Source organism: Bos javanicus, chromosome 1 (genome assembly GCF_032452875.1).
Source record: "Bos javanicus breed banteng chromosome 1, ARS-OSU_banteng_1.0, whole genome shotgun sequence".
Lineage (NCBI taxonomy): Eukaryota > Metazoa > Chordata > Mammalia > Artiodactyla > Bovidae > Bos > Bos javanicus.
In genome coordinates, this window is record NC_083868.1 from 53382627 (window position 1) to 53395571 (window position 12945).

A 12945-nucleotide genomic window follows, 5' to 3' on the forward strand; every position below is an offset into this window, starting at 1 on the left:
GCTGGGTTTTGACATCTCACTGCTCCTACTCCTGTCCTTCCTGAAGCTGGTTTGTGCAGCCCTTGTTTGATTCACGTGAGCAACTTTAACTCCTTCCCTTCAAAACCATGTTTTGCTTGTTATCCTGGGTTCCTTTCTATTGCTACCAAAAACAAAACCCCCAACTGATCCTGATGGTGGGTTGCATACAACAGACACCTAGAGAAAGGTAGTATTTGGAATTAGCCATGGGCCCTTACTGGGATAAAAGGCAGGGAAGCTCCCTTCTATGATCTGGGACAGAAATGTGAAACCTCATGATAAGAGGTTGCCAAATATTTCACTAACCTCTCCCACTCAGGCAACTGGGCATCTCCTTGGGGGCACTGCTGAGTGTGTGGGTGGCTGTTGCCAAAATTAAGAGTGGAGGCTGATGAAGCACGCTGACTGCTCAAATTGTATTCCTGGCTCTGGTCCAAGATCAGAGGCATTAGGTGGAAGTGAAACGATTCAAATGTAGGCAATCTCACTGTCTAGCCTTAGTTCTTAACCACTTCTCTATGTGTGTGTGCCCCTGCCAAAGCAGCCAAGTTGTCTTCATATGAGAAGAAGCTAATGCCAGCTGCCCCCACGGTGCAGTTGCCTGAATTGACAAACAGAAACACAAGACTCCCAGTTCAATCTGAATTGCAGATAATCAGTAAATGACTTGTTTTAGTATTAGTGAGGGTTCCCAGGTGGCGCTAGTGGTAAAGAATCCACCTGCCAATGCAGGAGAGGTATGAGACACACAAGTTTGATCCCTGGATTAGTAAGCTCCCCTGGAGGGAAAAATGGCAACCCACTGCAATATTCTTGCCTAGAGAATCCTGTGGACAGCAGAGCCTGATGGGCTACAGTCCACGGGGTCACAAAGAGTCGGATATGACTGAGCGACTGAGCATGAGTATGATTATGTCCCAGACATACTTGTACTAAAATATTATTAGTCGTTTATCTGAATTCAAGTTTAACTGGGTGTCCTATGTTATATCTGGCAACCCTACACGGCTCAACATCTTATCTCTCTTTTCACCATTGTTCTCTGAGTAACAAAGTAATTTAAATTCAGCACATACATGCCTTAGAGGATACAGTGAAGAAAACATTCTCAGAGGAGATTTAAGAAATTCAGATCTGCTGAAATCATTGCAGCAGTCCTCACCAGGTAGTCTGTATTCAATGAGCTAGCCTACGCAGCCGGCTTTAATTTCAAGTTTGATGGCCTGGTGAGTGCAAACCATTTCTGAGTACTGTCCTACACTAGGTAACATTGAGTGCCTTCCTCTTTATCATTCTCAGGTTTTCTTTGCTGTCAAAGTCTACAAAAACTAAAAAGAAAAAAAAATTAGTGTGAATATGCACGTGTCTGGCCTACCTACCTCTCACTTTGTTCTGCTGTTGGAGCTCAGAAAAATCTTCTTTCCTAAGAAACAGATTGCTGAGCCAGGCTGCAGAGTCCTTTAAAAATGCACATTGGCAACTGTTTTTGTAGGCTCAGACTGCGGAGAAGATGCAATGAAAATGAGATCCCTAAGCTCAGCAGAGTTAAGAATCACGCTGAAGCCAAGTGTTTGCAGCCCAGGTGGGTGTGGTCAGAGATCCAAAGGCAGTGCAGTAATCAGGGCTCAGGAAATATCAGACAAGCAGAAATCTTTGGCTCAAATCAAACATGAAATTTTTAGGAATTAAATTGATGATCCAGCCCTTATAGTCTAGTTTTTGTTTTTTGGAGTTTTTTGTTTGTTTTTTACTTTTTTTTTTTGAAATTCAATTGTTATCAATGTTTGCAATGACTAAACTAGGGAACTAGATGAGAATAAAGTCTGACTGTCTACATGTATGGGCTTCCGTGGTGGGTCAGCAGTAAATAATCTGCCTGTCAGTGCCGGAGACAGTTTCAACTCCTGGGTCAGCAAGATTCCCTGGAGAAGGAAATGGCAACCCATTCCAGTGTTCTTGCCTGGGAAATCCCATGAACAAAGGAGCCTGGCAGGCTACAATACAGTCCATGGGGTCGCAGAGTTAGATACAACTTAGCGACTAAACAACAACAATCCACATGCACATCTTTCAAGCCTTTGAAAATATCTCAGGATGTGATATTGCTTTTGATCACCTGTTTTGAAGGTACAGGGTATGCAGCTAGTTACCATTTGGCTTTCCTACTCTAGGTGGCCTTTACAAGTAAGAGGTCAAAGAGCTGATGTCAAAGATAGATATTTCTGGAAAATGTGATAATTATAGACACCCCAGGGACTAGTGTGAGTGAACTTATCCACAGACAGCCTTTCTGGGAAAATAGCATCCATTTCAAGTATTTACAACAGAGAGTATTTAATCCCTGAAACCAGGTGGTAGAAAAGTAGGGAAATCAAATAGAAGAGAGTGAGGAACTTAGGAAACAGGAGGACGCTACCTCTATGATGAAAGGAATTGATGCTGTGGGATCCCGGGAATGAGGTCACCTTGTGGAAGCTGGAACCTTGGCAGGTCTGCCCAGTGGGAGCATGACCTATGGAAAGGATGGAGCTGGAGCCAGAAAAGCTGCCCAGCACATCAGTCTTTGCTCAGGTGGTGATTCTCATATGCTGTTCAAATGTTGTTTACTGGCAGGTGAGCCTCTACTCGTTTCTGTGTTTCTGTAGCTAGAAATTCTTCTGTGGAGTATTCTGGGTTCAATAGACACTGGCAAATTCAGGCAGAGAGATAGAGGGAGATACCAACCAACACTGCTAAGAGGGTTTTCCAAAACGAGGCATCCTTGCCCGTGTTCTCATCTGTGTAGGTGGTGAGTTCCAGGCCCAGCATGATTCACTATGGGATGATGGTTCTGCTTCTCCTCATATGGGCCTCCAGTCCCTACTCTTCAAAGATTGGCTACCACTCTCTTTGAGAAATATAAATTCTCTCATCTATCCGCATCTTGAGCAAACCTGTCTTCTGGTAATTCCTCCTTGTCTCACCTCTGCCCCCTCTAATTTTTCTCTAGACCCTAGCCCTTCCATGGATGCACTGTCACCCCTTCCTTCCCTCTTTTCCCAGGCCCACAAACACACTGAACAACATTCCTTGACCCCATTGTTCTCTTCACTTATGATCCTAGTTCCCAACTACCTTTTCATTCCAAGTTGTTTCTGGAACCGTATCTATTTGCTGCCCCTTCTCTCTGCATACTGACTAAAGCTCTGTGAACCAGACTTCTCCCCCTAAACAGGTGCTGCAACCAGGAGTAGTAATAGCTTTGACAAAGCCAATGCTTATTAAAATCAGTGATTCTCCGCTCTATAGTTAAAGGAACAGTAAAGTTTTGTTTCTAATCTGTCATGGACAAATTCATTGGGAAGATGTAATAAAAATGAATTTCTAGAAAAATGAAATTCAAAAGAACATAAAATGTAAGCCTCGATTTTTTATTATTACATACAATAGGCATAAAGATTTTGATACCAATTTGACAGAGTAATTTTAAATACTTATTCTGTATTCCTATACTTTTGGTGTTATGAACCAGTAATAAACAGCTCACTGACTGGCACCAGCCTGCAGACCCCCCCTACTCTGAGTAGCTCTGCTTTAGCTGATATTCCCCTTCAAATTCTGTTTCAGTCTATGGTCCTAAAGAAATGCTTTACTACCAGCAGTACACACTGCATAAAGTATGGATAGAAGAGAAGACTTTTTAGTCTAAGTCACAGCATAGGCTATGGTCATTCTTTCTTGCTGCTTATCCCTAAGCCAGAGCTGATACTCATGCCTTCTTTTTGCTATTACTCATTCTGTGGTCTTACCTTGAGCCCACCTCTGTACTATTTCCCCAGCATGGTAGCCTGAACCTTGATTCTTGAGCTGTTTCAGTTCTTGGTGCTCTTCCCTATAGATAGTCCCCCATTAACCTCACCCACAGCATATCAAAAAAAGAAAGGGATCCACTAAGTTCCTATCATATTCCTCCTAGTTGTACAGCAATAATTGCAAATTGTCTTATTAGTCATGGTCAATCGGCCCAGCCAAGACAGTATCCCACTTTTATGCTATTTTTTTTTTTTTTGGCATGAAGAGCTCAAATGACCAGTTTTAGCTTCCAATTCAGAAGAACCAAACTGTGTCCCATGGTAAAAGTCTTCCCTTAAGTTTAAAAGAAAGGATGAATGGACATTAAAGGGACAGTGAGTTAAAAATGGGAAAGTGGGTTAGTCAGCTATCATTTTTAGACACTATATGGTTCTTAGATCCACATCTTGTAACTATGAGGAGACAGTGCCTTATTCAGCATGCAGTTCAGAGCCTAACCAGTACTCTGCCAAGTAGCTATGTCAAGTAACTTCCAAGGTGGAAGAAGCCCTGTGAGATTGCCGAGCTAGGTTCTTAGAGACCACTCCACTGTGTTAAAAGGTTAACAACTTCATTGATAGGGAGCATAAAATGGGGAGTTACATTTGAATTAGACCCTGGCCTTTGTTTCTGATCAAGGAACTCCCTTCACAGCCAATTTAGGTGGGGTAAAAAAATGGCACATGGAGTGTTCTGGAAGTCCTCAGTGGCAATCTGCAGTGGCAGTCAGCTGTAGCATAGCCTGGTTCGCTTTGATGCAGGAAAGGAACAGAGAGAAAGAACCTCTCTCCCTGAAGCCACAGCTGCCTTATTTGGGTTCCATGCGAATGCTCACCAGATAGGGTTCACCACAGAAGAGGCTCTCAGTTACATGAATAAGTAACGATGGAATCAGGTTAGCTTGGCCTCTTTTTTCACACTTGCTCAGTAGACTCCTGATCAACCTCATGCTCTGGATCCATTCTTAATGTTCTGTATTCTCATCATTTCCTCAGTCTTCCAATCAGCCTTCTTCCATCGCCTTGACCAACAAGTCCAAAACATGATACAGAGCCTGGCCTAAAGCCTCATCTTCGTTCAGCCAAAGCTATACTAGGCACTACTCAATGTCCTACCGAACTGGAGATTTCCCTTACTCCCTTGTCCTTCAGGCTTACCTGTCAGAGTCTCTAGGCCTATAGAGCCTACTCACAGGGGACAACAGTTCTTCTCCTGCAAAACCATTCTTGGTGTGTGTATGCATACTTGGTTGCTTCAGTTATAATTGATTCTTTGCCACCCTCTGGACTGTAGCCTACCAGGCTCCTCTGTCCACGGGATTCTCTAGGCAAGAATACTGGAGTGAGTTGCCATGCTCTGCTCCAGGGGATCTTCCCAACTCAGGGATCACGCAAACCCACGTTTCTTGTCTCCAGCATTGGCAGGCAGGTTCTTTATTGCTAGGGCCACCTAGGAAGCCAGCCATCCTTGGTACTCAACAGCTTGTTAAGTGAACCCCCTTTGAGGCCTTAAGCCCTGGTTGAGGATGAAACAGCAGTGTGGTAGGCTCTGTGGGCATGTAAACAATCTGCTTGTACAATTTATTTGGTCTTTCAGAGCTTGATGGAATTCTGGAAGGTGTACTCAGCTTTGTTTTTACATTGTGGTAGATATTGGATCTCTGATCTGTACAGTCTAAAACTCAAGTATCTTCTTCAGAAACTCTGTGTTATCTGATCCTCCTAGACACAATTTGTGAAAGAAAAATCCCTTGCTAAAGGAAACAAAGCCTTTCTTCAAAACCTAGGAGGTTTTATTGCAATTCTCTCACTAGGAATTGCCCCAGGCATCATTTAATATCCAGATCTGTCTCCGTCATCACATTACCTGGCCAGCTTGGTCTGTGAGGGACCAGTATACTCGTGTGCCCAGATGAGTCAAATGCATGTACTCTGTATTTTAAAAGTCTAAAGACCAACATGAAGCTTCTATATTGTCCCCTCTTTACTCTTAACTCTACACTTTACTTTACTCTACTCTTAACTTTACTCTTTACTCTTACTCTTAAATTTAACAATAAACTTATGACATGGAAGTACATATAATTATGTCATGATGTGTCCAATGTATTCTTTCTATAAATATTCATGTCCTTGTTGTATCATACACTGTGAAGTTACTTTACTGTTTTATAAACTTATTTTTAAAGGTTTCTTGAAAACAAGTATCTACTCCTTTTGTTTGAAAGAAATAAGGAGAAACAGGAACCCTAGAGAGTAAAATTAGCCAGGCAAACTCTTTCTAGTTGTATAACAGAAAACTTCCATTATTTGCAAGATAAAGCTTCAGCTGAGAATCAGTATTTTCCTTATAATGTTGACTCTAAAAAGAAACAGGAATTTTAAGGTTAATGTGCTTCTGCTAATAGAAATCTATTCCTATAAAAAAAACTGAAGGCACATTAAACTTACTACAAAGTTCCAGTGGCTCATAACTAATGTTTGTTTTGGCTTCAAGATTAAAAGTGGTTTTGTTACCATTAGCAAGAAAATGCATATTTCTAACTTTACTCTGCTAAGACATAATACAAATTCTTTTAGTATTTTGATGTAGGGAGAACAGACTTTGTTCTCTTTATGTAGACAGCAATGGAACCTGCTTCCTGTGTCAGCAGCTCTTCATCAGGTAAAAAAAAGTTATTTTGTGTCACTTTGGATGTTCAGAGATATTTGAAGACCTAACTAACAGCAACTTAAACTTAATTAACAGGAACTCTAAAGATAGAAAATCCATAACAGGCACTTATAAGGACTTAAAAATACTATTTCAAACCCAGATCCTTTCCATCCTCCTGCTCTATTATTCTTATTTTGTTGATTTTTTAGTCCTCCTATGTGTTTCCTCACATCTGTAGGGTGGCTGCTGCAGCTCCAGGCATCAAATCAATGCTCAGAAAATAGAGAAAGGGCGGCAGGGGGGTTTATATGAAATTCTCCTCTTGCATCTATCCCTGTTACAAGGATTCCATAGAAATTCTCCCAACAGATTTTTGTTTATGTTCCATTGTCCAAAAAAAGTATCAGTATTTGTTTTTTTCAGTTTGATTTTAGTAGTTAATTTTGGATACAAAGAACCCTTTTGTCATTGTCTTTTAGTCTCAGAGCTAGGAGGAGGAAAAGGTGTGGACATACAAGCATATAATTGGAGTTCAGTATTCAAGAGTGAGGTAAACATGGTTAGCTGTTGGATTCTCAGTTTGCAAGAAAGTTGGAAAGTTCTGACTGGCTTCCACCCCTGACATAGGCCCAGCTTTTCACAGTGGTCACCCCTAGTTTCTCCTTTTCCAAATATAGAGGACTCCTAACCCATGCTGAGTTGTGATGGTCATTTTGTTTATCTTTTCTGAACCCTTTCTCAGTCCTCCTTTTAACTAGAAGTGGTCATATCCTGCACAGGGCTGGGCAGAGAAGGGGTTCAGTTAGCAAGAAAGAGAAATGGTACTAGTAACTGTCACAGTGTCCTTTTCACTTTATCCATTTCACACTGTTTGCTTTTAAATTGTTTTCTGTCATATCTACTTATTTGATGTTTACAAGCTGGCTTCTTTTATTCATCTTCTAAAACACAAATTTGACTTCATCATTAACTTTCCATTTCCTTAGTATGGATTACAAGAATGGTCATGATTGAGCCCTTGCATACCTTTCCAGCATTTTCTCTTCCATGTGGCCTATTTGGTTTCTGTGTTCTCTAGCAGCTGCACATTTGTTCTACTGTCTGCCTAGAATATCTTCCCTCTTCCACTTCCCTATACTCTTCCTTACAAGTCAGTTTCTCCTTGTCTTTCAAAACTGATGCTTCAAGAAGCTTTTCTTAAAACCCTGTTCCCTCTTAAGCTCCAGTATTTTCCCTCTGTCCTTCCACAGCACCTGGGCAGGGGATTCCTTAGTGCTGCCTGTATCTGTGTATTTGGATTTATTTGTTTATATAATCCATTTATTTTTTGGTTCCAAACTAAGCTTTTTGAGATTAGAGACTGTCTGACTTAAGGTCCTGTGATATATAGGAGAGATGTTCAAATTGTGTGTTTTAGTGGCAAAAAAGATGGTAGGCTTGCTGGATGACTGGGTTTCCTTACAAAGAAAGATCTAGTCCTGTTACCTAGAAGGTAAGGATAAATTTGAGATATTTCACTTTCTCTTGTTCCTCAGAATTTTAACGTTTCTGACTTTAATTTAGAAATGGTTTGTGAGGAAAAGATAGGGCTGAAGCAATAGAGCTTTACAAACAAAAGTTGTTTGGCAGGATTGACTCTGAGCTGTACAGAGAGCTTACGGATACAAAGCCAACCTGATAACCACTGTACTTTCGAAATGACCCATTGAGCCGTGCACACAGAACTAGGCCAGCAGTCTTTTCTTTCCTTCTGCACCAGCTAGTCAGGTGAGCTACAGCTTTAAATTCTAAGGACTGAAACCCACCAATTCAGGTATACAGGGACACAAGTACCTGGCAGAAGGCAGTGCATTGTAAATCATCCCTTAACAAACAAGAAGTCTCGCCAAATTAGGTCATATGGATCCCTGCTTGGACCCTAGCCCAGCCAAGGGCCCCTCCCTCATTCAGAAGGGTTCTTTTCCCATTCAGGTTCACACAGTCAAAAAACAAAATCAAATCTGAGATTAAAGCAGCACAAGCTTTATTCAGTGGCCAGAGAATGCAGAAGCAGAAACTTTGTTCACAAATAATTTCTTGCCTGCGGGACCATTAAGGTAAGATTTGAAGGGCAGGACTAATGAGAGGGAGGCATGTGCATTGGATTTCTGGGAATAGGCGGGGTTCTTCCTGGAACTGGGATGCCACTTCTTTTCAACCCTTGTACGGTCCTTTAGCATCAGGTTGGGAAGCAGGTTAAACCATCTTGGTGCACACAGACATTCTTACTGTTACAGTGAGATAGTAATGAGACACAGGGGGCCCTTTGTCCCACTTTCAAAGCTGAATCAGCTGATGCAAGTTACAGTCTTATTCCTGCGCTGTGAACACAGCCAGAGAGTGTGGTTATGTGTGGTTTTCTGTGGGTTTACTGGAGGGAGGAGCCGGGGTATGGTTTTGGGGCAACGGTGTTAGTAACATGGTAGCTAAGAGTCTTGTCAGGATTGGGTTTTGCCTCTTCTTCACACTAAATCCTGGATTCTGATATTCATTACAGGTCACTCAACCCTAACACCCTGACAGGTAGACACAAAGAGGAGTTCTTTACTTCTGTATTTGAAAGAATGATACAGGGACTGAGTTAGAATAGTTAATTTCATTCTAAGGAATACTGAATATATCATTTACCACACAGTAGGATATTTAAATATGACAACCATGACCATCATGGAGTGGGATTCTGATACCAGACTTAGGTGATCAACCTAAACCAACATTAGGAAGGAAGCCTTCTACTGATTAGCCCAGACTGTTTGACCTCCAGGTGCTGTCGCCGCCCCTCTGATATAAAAATGTCATCTCAGGTTGTCTGAGGTGAGAAGTCACAGTATCATTTTAGAGCTTTCATTATTTAGTTGAAATCCTTACATCTGACATAATCAACCCCAGCAGTTAATGTGGTTAAAAAGAAGTGAGATACCCAAATTCCATATTTTTAATGTTTATTTTTTTTAAGTTAGAATACACTGCTGTCCATTCATTTTCTAGATTTGTTGAGTGGAGGGCACCAAGGCCTTTCTCTGAGTATGGGGTCACTGATCTTCTATATTATCTTTTTTACACAAACTAATCAATATCTCACCATCTGATATTTCCAGTTTTTGTTTCTTGAAAGTGGCTGGAGAACTTTGTATTCAAATTGTTGAAAAGAATCCAACTCCTCCTAGAGCTTTACAATTTGTTTTCAGTCTTTCTCTATTGACTCTCCCACACCTAATCCAAACAGCTGAATTTTCTTGCTCCTTTTCTGTGCTTTATTTAGCCTCTCTGAAGCATTCATCTTATTTAACTTAGTTGTTGGAGAAACACCAAGTATGCCTTGTCCTCCCATGTAATCAATTAACATAATATTTAGTTAGATGATTAGCTGATGACAACATACGTTCTGAACTGAAGGGGGTAGAAGTGGACGGGCACAGCCAACTGGCTCCCGAGGCATTTGATGTGTCACAGATATCTGTTTAGGGTCTGTTAAAGAGGGAGAGGTGATGTTTCCAAGAAGTCCTTGGACTTGTATCTGTGCATGTTCAAAACTCACTTCACTTAATGGAGTCTTGTTCAATTCCTTACTATCTTTATGTGACTGACAAAACAGCTGCTATTTGCCTGTTAACCCTGCCTTTTTTTGCCTGTTGTCTTGGGTTTGCAGCCTTCTTGCTAAAAACAAAAGACTCCACTCTATCCAGCTATATTCTTTTTTGTATAGAGCACAATCGAGGAGGATTTATGATCTACACTTTTGGCAAGAAGAAACATTCCATGATAGAATTCTGAACTGGAAAATGGTCCTTGAAGGTTAGTAAGTGCCCTGGCCCCTTCGGTGTAGTGTGGTTTCCCTTACACGTGCTTTGTCCAGGGCTCCACTTCTGGGAGAGCAAACCCTTTGGAGATGCGGGTTTGTGGACATGTAACGAGGTGGTGTTTTCAAAGGAAACCTGTGAGGAAGTATGGGAAGCAGGATGGAACAGAAGACGCTAAGCAAGGATGGGGCTTTAGGTGGAGTCTCAGCCTTGTTCCCACAGTGGGGCTCTGGAGCACAGAATAGCTCTTGCCTTGAGGCCACCACGAGGGCACAGAGTAGGGAAGGAGTGTGACTCCCAGACCACAGCTTCCATTATCTAAGGGCGAGACTCTGAAAAGGCTGCAGTGATGTGAGCAGGTAGCACCAACTGAGCAACGTGTGCATGAAAACTGAATGGTTAAAAGTGATCCCAGGGGATCTGAGCAAATGCCAAATGGTCTTGTTGCTGTTGTTGTTTAGTTGCTAAGTTGTGTCTGATTCTTTGTGTCCCCATGGACTGTAGGCCGCCCTGCTGCTCTGTCCATGGGATTTCCCAGGCAAGAATACTGGAGTGGATTGTTACTTTCTTCTCCAGGGAATCTTCCCGACCCATTGACCTTCTGTCTGCTGCATTGGCAGACAGGTTACCATGAAGCCATCAGGGAAGCTGTGTTAACATACAAAATATCAGATATTAAATATGTGGCATTTTTGAACTAGCTACTTTTATTGGGCCTGATTTATGAGCCTCCCTAGATTTTCTTGGGAGAAGGCAATGGCACCCCACTCCAGTACTCTTGCCTGGAAAATCCCATGGACAGAGGAGCCTGGTGGGCTGCAGTCCATGGGGTCTCGAAGAGTCAGACACCACTGAGCAACTTCACTTTCACTTTTATGCATTGGAGAAGGAAATGGCAAGCCACTCCAGTTTTCTTGCCTGGAGAATCCCAGGGATGGGGGAGCCTGGTGGGCTGCCGTCTATGGGGTCGCACAGAGTCGGACACGACTGTAGCGACTTAGCAGCAGCAGCAGCAGATTTTCTTGGCCTTGCCTATTTCCTGAGCCTTCAACTGGTTGGACAAAGAGAGCCCCATCCCCAATGCCACTGACTCCAAAACATCAGCAGCCTTCCCTGGGGAGGCTTCAGCACGTGCCCCATTGATGCCTCCATAGGGAGAGCTGCCACCATTACAGGGTCCAAACATGACCTAAGGAAATTCCCAGAGGTGGTGGTTTCCTTTGCCCCATGTTTCCATATTCAAAGTATGATACTGGGAGGCATTAGTCTGGCTTCCTGAGTGGTGCCCCAAGGGGACCAGGAAGAGCATGGGGGTTAAAGCCCCATGGGGAAAATTTGCCTATGGAGAAAATCTGTCGATGAATCCCTTTTGCTCTCTTCCTCTGATGGATTGTTCTGAGGTGCTGTGGTTCTGCAGAGGAGGCCTGGAGAGTGTCCTTTATGAGTGAGCGAGCGCCCCTGTGTTCTGTTCTAAAGCTGAGGCCAATAGGGCACCACCACCTAATGCCTGCTTTTCTTCCTTTCTTGTTTCAATTTTCCTTTGCCTCCACTCTTGCTGCTCTGCAGCTGCACCTCTTCACCTCCCTCCCAGATGTGTTGAACACACTTTTAACCTGGTTTCCAAACAAACCAAGAGCTACTCCCTACACCTACCTGCACCCCGTACTCAAAAAATGTGCTTGAAGCAAAGACAGTACATGTAGAGATTCAAAATTTCAACCCAATATGTAAATCCTCAAGTGGAGGATTTTCACTATAAAATATCAAGGAAGATTTCTTTTGAGTAAAGACTGGGTAATCCTAAAATTGTTCTTTTGTTCATTTTTCTATCTAAACAAAGTCAATCCTAGTAAAATCTAAGTGGATGCTAAGGAGAAATCCCTAGTATGCTACAGAGTTTTCCTTTATTATGACTTCTTTCCCAAATTGGCACAGTGCCCTGAGCATTGTGAGAGGCACTGAATTTAAAACAACGCATAGGAGAGAGGAGCTCCCTGGAATCCGTTTTTCCTGGAGGAATTCATAACGTGAACTAGCATGATGCAAATGATGTGAAACATTCTTGTTTATTGAACAAGACAACTGACCTTCTGTGTGCGTCTGGTCATATCTAGGCCAGCAGTTATGAGCCAAGACCAGTCTTTAATGTTAGGGCTGGAGAACCTGACCTGAACACAAGTAAAGTTTGTTGTTGTCACAATTAGTGCTGAAGGCCTCAGTCAGTGTGCCGTGCTGTGCTTAGTTGCTCAATCGTGTCTGACTCTGCAACCCCATGGACTTAGCCTGCCAGACTCCTCTGTCCATGGGATTCTCCAGGCAAGAATACTGGAGTGGGTTGCCATGCCCTTCTCCAGGGGAGCTTCCTAACCCAAGGATCGAACCCAGGCCTCCCACATTGCAGGCAGATTCTCTACCATCCGAGCCACCAGGAAAACCCTCAGTCAGTGTGGTCTGTGGTTGTTAAGATGAACACAGGGGTAGCCATTCTGTTCTCTTTATTTTATGCTTGTAGAATGGCTTCAGCTTTTTCTTCTGTCTTGATTAGTCTCAGCATCTGGATTTCTTTTTGCCATGTTTCATTATGGAGGCTGCTTTTCTT

At 42.6% G+C, this 12945-nt stretch overlaps 1 protein-coding gene across 7 annotated transcripts in view; it reads left to right on the forward strand.

Annotated features, from left to right (window-relative positions):
• HHLA2 (HHLA2 member of B7 family) overlaps positions 1-12945 on the forward strand; it is a 127329-nt gene that overhangs the window by 86325 nt on the left and 28059 nt on the right. Inside the window, exon 1 of one of the 7 annotated variants that reach the window (XM_061386809.1) lies at positions 8446-8603. The exons of the other annotated variants lie outside the window; for them this stretch is intronic. The gene's annotated coding sequence lies outside the window, so the exon portion shown is untranslated. Of the gene's footprint in view, positions 1-8445; positions 8604-12945 lie in introns of those variants that run through there. 7 annotated transcript variants of the gene reach the window in all.